The sequence below is a fragment of the Lissotriton helveticus genome, chromosome 10 (genome assembly GCF_964261635.1).
Source record: "Lissotriton helveticus chromosome 10, aLisHel1.1, whole genome shotgun sequence".
Lineage (NCBI taxonomy): Eukaryota > Metazoa > Chordata > Amphibia > Caudata > Salamandridae > Lissotriton > Lissotriton helveticus.
In genome coordinates this window covers 920,930,454-920,938,362 of record NC_136071.1, presented here as the reverse complement: position 1 = coordinate 920,938,362, position 7,909 = coordinate 920,930,454, and the positions used below count along the sequence as shown (strand labels likewise).

The window sequence follows — 7,909 nt, the reverse complement described above, 5'->3', positions numbered from 1 at the left end:
ACAAACAACTAATAAAACACCTCCAGACACCTGACGTAAGGAGTGTAAATCCGGCAACCAGTTAAAAAGCCAATCAAACCACCCTTGATCTATGTGTTGCCTAACTTCTTCAGTGAACTCATGAAGCTTATTGATGTGTGATTGAATTGATTTGGAATGATCTGACAAATTAAAGCAACATAGGCCCTCAAAATCTGAACAACCATGACCATGTCTCAATAACAATTAATCTATTGCAGCTCTATTCTGAAAAATAGCACGGCGCTCACCTTGAGCATCTAATAAAAGATCAGATAAAACAATAGAAGTATTATTAATTGAATTTAACATCCAATAAGCTAGCTTCGCTATAGTTTTGGAATTATAAACTGCTAATGTAGGGACACCTACAATGGAAGCAGCTAAGCTAATGTATTCAGATTTAGAAAATAAATGTAATGAGGAATCACAGTCTGCATTCAACAGTGGGGCATTTCTGGTAGTCCGTAAAATGGTGTTGGGATTCGAACAAAACATCAACATACTCAGTCAGGCAAAAGTACAGGGTCCCTTAGAAATGTTCGCAGGAATATAGGACCAGGAAATATTGCCACAAGAGAACAGCCATCCAGAAGGTAATAATACAGTGCGATAATGGCTGTCAGTCACTACAAGACTTTTACAGGACATGTCATTCTGAACAGAGGTACACATATTAGGGGTTCTGGTAACGCACAATGTCTTTTCATGGGCAGAAAATGAAGTAATATTATTCAATCTAAGCTGGGCACACTTGCCTATTATCTTAGAGTCACAGGTCATGACGAAGCAGATATCCCCTTCTGTGATATTATACGTAAAGATCTGGAAAGTGTGAGGGGATTTTAATTCAACCAAACTGGTGCATAAAGCACAATAGTCATATGCAGCAAAATTACTATAGATTAAATTAGGATGTGCATCAGACAAATTAAAGAGATGGGCCAGCGTTTTCATTGGTGCTGGAACGGCCACCAGGCATGTCGACAGGATGTCAGTCACTGACCGTAGATGGGAAAGGCAGAAGTGATTAGTATTGGTAACTTTAAAAGCTAGTTCCATCCAAACATTTGATGTGTGGTCCCATGATGCAAAAGAACGATGTCTTTGATTCATGTAATCAATCCGGTCCTCGGGGCACTCCCGTCTCCCGGCGCAGCAGACCGAAAGGAGTCCAGAGACGACACATCCGGCAGCAGCAATCCATATGATGATCTAGGAGAACGGAATCAAACACAGGTATTATTCATTCTCGTAAATAACATTTGTCAGCTGGGACTACATCCCAGCCATCTTGCCCTGGCCTCATCACTAGAATGGCGTTATCAGAACCAGTGGCGATAATTTCAGCCTGTTCAGGGGGATTATTAGGCGACTGAACCCACACTCTTGCTCCTGGGTTATCAGATGAACCAAAACCCTTTTTTCCACGAATAGTTAACAGAGTTGGGGCAGTTCCTTTCTGAATCTCACCACTGAAAACAGGCATAATAACCAATTGAGCGACTCGGTCTGTCTTGTGGACCGCTAAGTCAGAATCACCACTGTTCAACACGATCACTTTAATCTCTCCTTGGTAATCACTGTCAATGACACCACCGAGCACTTGAATGCCTTTTAAAGCCAAGCCAGATCTCGGGGCAATTAAGCCACAATTTCCAACTGGTATTTGAACACCAATTCCTGTCTCCACTATGGTAATGTCTCTCATTTTTAGAACCATGGTATTCAAAGAGTACAGATCTAAACCTGCAGATCCCGGGGTAGCTCTGCATGGAGCCAAGGCTCCAGGGGTAATTTCCCAATAGGACACTGTGCTCTCAATTGAATTCGGGTTAGCGTCAACAGCTGGAGGTAATAAACGCATTAGTGGTCAATTAGCATACAGATAAGTGTGATTATTCAAAATCAACAATGCTTCAGATAAATGGTCTCTCCAATTCTTTGAAGTACCGTCTGACAATTTGCACAATTGGTCTTTTAATAGACCATTCATTCTCTCAATCAAACCCGCAGCCTGTGGGTAATAGGGTATGTGAAACACCCATTAATGTTATTTTCTGCACAATATTCTTGCACCGACCTCCCTTTAAAGTGTGATGCATTATCAGACTGCACTTTAAGTGGAGTACCATAGTACAACGTTATCAAATCAATGGTTTTAATAGTATTCACTTGAGTAGCTCTTTTGCAAGGAAAGGCCACTAAAAGGCCACTGAAGGTGTCTAGATTTGTGCAGGTACTTTTCCTCGATGTAGTTGACCTTTTACTATTTGGGGCACCTCTCTCTGTCGGGAATGCTGACATATAGGACAATGAAGTATGGTATCTTTGATTAGATCAAGAGGAATATGAATTCCTCTATCAGCAGCCTACCTGCTAGTGACTCTCTCTCCGAAATGTCCTGCCTTTTGGTGTGCCCACTTCGCCAATCCCGCCAGATCAGAATCTTGACTCCGAAATTTTAGATTTCTCATCTGCAATATTATTAGTCTATGTGTGTATGAGCATCAATATGAAAAAACTGTCACATTGCTTTGAGGGAGTAACTTCCAGATTTCTTGCCATAAGTCTTTACCCCAGGTTTCTTTAGAATGAATCTTCCAATTATGAGAATGCCATGTAGGCAACCAGACTGCTAAACCATTGGCAGTGGACCAAGAATCAGTAAATATATGACATGTTCCTGGCAATTCCTGTTTTAAGACTCGATACACAGCATACGACTCAGCAAATTGACTACTTTTTCCTTCACCTGTGGTACTTAACAGTTTCTGTGTGACAGGATTATAGGAAACCACCTACTAGTGCCTTTTCTCTCCAATGTATCTCGCCGAACCAGCCGTAAACCATACATGTTTTCTATCCTCCGCGGACATATCATCGAACGGTTTACCCCACCTAACAGGGGATTCCTGTACTACAGGAACGGAGCAATCTCTTTCTGCTTCTTCCAACGGCGCCAGCGCCACTTGCTCATGTAACATCACAACACCCTTCGGACCCACACGAGCCCTGTCTTGTATATACCACTTCCACTTCACCACACTTGCTTCCTGTGCATGTCCAATTCTATGAGTTTTTGGTAAACTCTAAACCCACTACATAATATGGATTTCAGGTCTTAAAACTACATCATGTCCCAAAGTCAATTGTTCGGTATCCACCAGAGCCCAATAACATGCAAGTATTTTTTTTTCAAATGGTGTATAACGCTCACCAGCATTGGGTAACTTTTTAGTCCATAAACCTAATGGTACTTTTGTTCTGCCTTGTTTTTGCCATAAACTCCAGTTTGCATAAGGACCTTGCACAGACACATTCAGATCCACATCACCATCACGTACAGGCCACAAATCCAAAGCATGCTGAATTGCCTCTTTCGCCAAATCAAACGCATCTTGCTGTAGTTTATTCCATTCAAACGCATTCTTTTTACGAGTAACTCTATACAAAGGGGCTAAAATTTGACTCAAATGAGGAATGTGTTGACGCCAAAAGCCAAATAAACCAATACATCTCTGGGCTTCTTTCCTATTTCTTAGGACTGCAAATTCTGCAATTTTCTGTTTCACTTGTGGAATCACTTCTCGATTTCCTTCAAGCCATTGAATGCCTAAAAATTTCACACTTTGTGATGGACCTTGCAATTTATCAGGATTAATTTCCCAGCCTCTGCTTTATAAATGTGTAACAATTTGATCTAATTGAGTTTGAACTTGTTCCTACGTCTCACCTTGAATTAATATATCGTCAATATAATGACACACTTGAATTTGTGGATTTACCGGTATTTCAGTTAAATGCTCTGCCACCAGCCGATGACAGATCGTAGGGCTATGCACATAGCCTTGGGGAAGACTTCTGAACGTCATTTGACGTCCATTCCATGTAAAACTGAATTGTTCCTGACACTCGGGGGCAATTGGAATAGAAAAGAAAGCATTAGCAATATCAATAAAGGCATACCATGTTCCTGAATGTTTCTGAATTCTTTCAATCAATGTAATAATATCAGGTACTGTAAGTGCAACAGTCAAAGGGGGTGTATGTTTGTTCAATTCGCGGTAATCAACTATCATGCACCAAGAGTTATCACTTTTGCGCACCGGCCATACGGGATTATTCCAGGCTGAAGTAACTGGGGTTACAACTCCAGCATCCACCAAATCTTGAATTGTGGCACTAATCTCCTCATGCTCACCTGGAATACGATACTGTTTCATGGAGACTACCTTTGTAGCTTGGGGAATTTTTACAGGAGGAATTCTTCAATGTCCAACTCTCACGGACTTTGCTGATATGTAGCTTTTATCTCCAAATCGATAACATCCGTCATCTAAATGTAATGTCATTCCTTTTAAAATGTCAATTCCAATGATATATTCACTGAGAGGTACTATCAATACAGAATATTATTTTCGGGGAATTCTACCTATTTTCATTTCAAGTTTGGTCTGTACTGCAGGGGTTTCTTTACCACCTAAACCAGTAATAGTAAAATACTGTCCTTTAAACTTTTTGGGGTTCCAATAAATCAAAGTGGCCTCCGCTCCTGTATCTACCAATGCTCTGGCCCTCTGTATGTTACGATGTCTCCCAAAGATTTCGATGTCTACATAGGGTCTATAATCTCTACGAGCCCAATTGCGTACTGGAGCTTGACCTATTTCCTAGTAATTTTTAATGCGTTCTGACGCCCAAGACAAATCAGGAGAAAGACTCTCATACCTTTTAGGTAATGTCACTTCTTGTTCATACCTGTTTCCTTCGCGAAAAGGATTTTTGTCATCTGAAAAATATTGTGTACTCCGATCAGAAGATCTATGTCATCTATCTCTCAACCGTATTTCTGGAGATTTATCTCTCTGGTCTCTGTTTCTGCGTTCAAAACGTTCTTCTCTCCCCCTCTCTCCCCCCCTCTCTCTCTCTCTCTCATAGTGAAGCGATTCATCTCTTTTGTTCCTCACTCTCTCTTTTTCTCTGTCTCTTCCTCTTTCTCTGTCATCGTCACTTTCATCAGAGTATCGGCGATCATGGTCTTGTTTGTTCTTTCTCTTAGCCCCTTCTTTCCTGTCCAAACCACGTTTAGGGAATAACATCCATAATCTTCCATTCGACTCACCATCAATTTCCTCACGTCTCACTCCATCATTAAGTAGGGCAAAATACATGTCACGCCTAGTAAACTTGTAATTGTCAGTACCACCTTTAGGTCTAGATTGCCTCTCGGGTTTAAGCCATTCACCCAGTTCACCAAGCTGACGCACTGCTTCAATCACATCAGACAAAGGATTTCCTGTTTGATTAATCAACAACGTCATCACCACCTGTTTGTAGGCAGCAGGAGCAGTACGAATGATTCTATTTCTTACAGAAGCATTAAGCAAACCATCCATCAATCTATCAGCCGTACCCAGAAAAATAGCAGTTTTCATCACTTCCTCTTTCAGCCTCTGTGACGCATCTCTCAGGGTATACCAGGGTTTGTCATTCAAAGGCCAGTCTGACTCAGTTGGGTATTTGTGATTACAACCATCTACCGCTAACTGCAGCAAACTAGTCTGATTGGTGTTAGCATAATTCCGAAGGTGTTCCTGTACAGTCGGATCAAAACTTAAGGTGCAGAATTTCACTAAATCCCCCAGATCTAACATGATTCCTGCAGCACCTAAATCAAAAATACGAACCATCCATGTGAGTAAAGACTCACCAGGCTTTTGTCGAAATCTGTCTAAAATGTCATTAATCTCCTGTTGCGTAAAATCTTCTAAACTGTCCAAAGGAATCCCTTGAGGATTACCAGGAGCACCCTGTAACTTCCTCCGAAATATAGGATGCGCACGAACCTCCGTGCAGTCATCAGATTTACAGTCGCGTCTAGTACGAGAAGGTTCACGTTTTTCAATCTCCTCAGCCGATGGCCAAGACTCAGACGAATCCCAGATGTTACCATCCCACTCGTCAGGATTCCAATCGAGCCCTGCCTTTGCAACAACTAAACACACTTTTCTCTTATTGACTCGTCCTCGTCTATTTCTGTATTTGTATTTAGCAATACGTACTGAAGCTCTCTCTGCAATAGTCTGATACGTCTCTAGCTTGTCTGCAAGTAGTTTATTCTGACATCTCAGAAGCGTGTTAGCATTCTGTACCTCAACAAATTGTTCTTCAAACTCCTTGCATTGTAATTTAACACACCTTTCATGTACAAGCCTGTACGCTTTCAATAAAATCCATCCTCTTCCTCCTAATATAGGAAGCTCTTCACCCTTCACCACCAGCACTTTCTGCAAACATGCAACCACCTGAGCCAGTTCCGCATTTTCCAAACAAGAATTCCAGTTTTCACTTAAACCAGTAGAATCAGCCCATTCATGAGCTAGCGCCTTGTAAGACGTCGATTCCCACCCTGGAATCTCCACAGGTAATTTAAAAGTAGATTTTGACTTTTTCGAAAACATCTCACAATAATATATACACGACAACCTGAACTAAATACTGTACCAAAAAAATATAAAAAGAAGAAAAAAGAATATATACAATAATATATACAAAATCTCTTTCCGTATGTGCCACGTCCGAGCTCAACCAAACACGATGATAACAACACCCGCTATGAAACTTTCGAAAACTGTTTGTGACGCCAAATGTAGCGACCGTATTCTTGGACCAAATTATCAGCTTACCACTTATAGCACACCCAGCCACCACGTACCAGCACCCTTCTCAGGCCCTATAATACACAATATCCAAGATACCTACCTAAGAATGGGGAAATTACTAATAAATCACCTTATATCATCAAAAATACTACTAAAACCTAAGGAATTCCACACTATATCCTATGGTCACCGTACTGCCTCACATACTCGTTAGCGTCTCCCGCCGATTCGTTAGCGTCTCCCGCCGATTCGTTTACGTCTCCTGACAGTGTCTCTAACTTCTTGTAATGATATCATCTGCACTTCCCGACGGTATACCTAACGTGTCCCGGCGTCTCCTGACGATTCGTTAATGTCTCCAGATGATTCGTTAGCGTCTCCCGACGATTCCTTAGCGTCTCCCGACAATTCGCTTACATCTCCCGACGTTGTCCCTAACTTCTTGTAATGATATCATCTGCACTTCCCGACGGTATACCTAACGTCTCCCGGCCTTATTCTTTACTTTGCCCGACGGTGTACCTAACGTCTCCCAGCGGCATTCTCTACAATTTAGATGTCCATATGCAAGTTACTCTCCTTCATGCACTGGATAGGGGTCCAATCCTCACACACAAGAACTGCCAAGTTATCTCATTTAAAGTTATTCCCTTACCTGATTTACACATTCCCCTGTCATCAGTTACCTGTAAGAAGGGAATCACCCATCCTTCTATACGACAGCACCTGGCTGGAAAGAAAGGTCAATCGTGTCATAAAAATAACAAGTAAATGTATTTGCTACAAATTGGGGGTCCCTTTATTAAACATTACTATAGCATAAATAGAAAAATAAACATTGCATTAAAGAATTATTTAGACATTTAGTAACCTAGCCACGGCCTAGACATTTGAAAGGGGCAATTCATTTGTGTAACCTAATCACAACCTAAAGGATGAAAAGGGATAATTAGTGTATGTATGCACTATACTAGCTATACAGACTTCACCTTGAACTCACGCATCCCAGTTCCGGCAGCTGAATGGGTCCCTCTCTCGTCTCTCGTAATATATACAAAATCTCTTTCCGTATGTGCCACGTCCGAGCTCAACCAAACACGATGATAACAACACCCGCTATGAAACTTTCGAAAACTGTTTGTGACGCCAAATGTAGCGACCGGATTCTTGGACCAAATTATCGGCGCACCACTTATAGCACACCCAGCCGCCACGTACCAGCACCC

At 41.6% G+C, this 7,909-nt stretch overlaps 1 pseudogene; it reads right to left on the bottom strand.

The window, feature by feature from the left end:
• Window positions 1–1,264: 1,264 nt before the first annotated feature.
• Window positions 1,265–1,885, bottom strand: LOC144784148 (uncharacterized; annotated as a pseudogene).
• Between the last annotated feature and the right edge of the window lie 6,024 nt (window positions 1,886–7,909).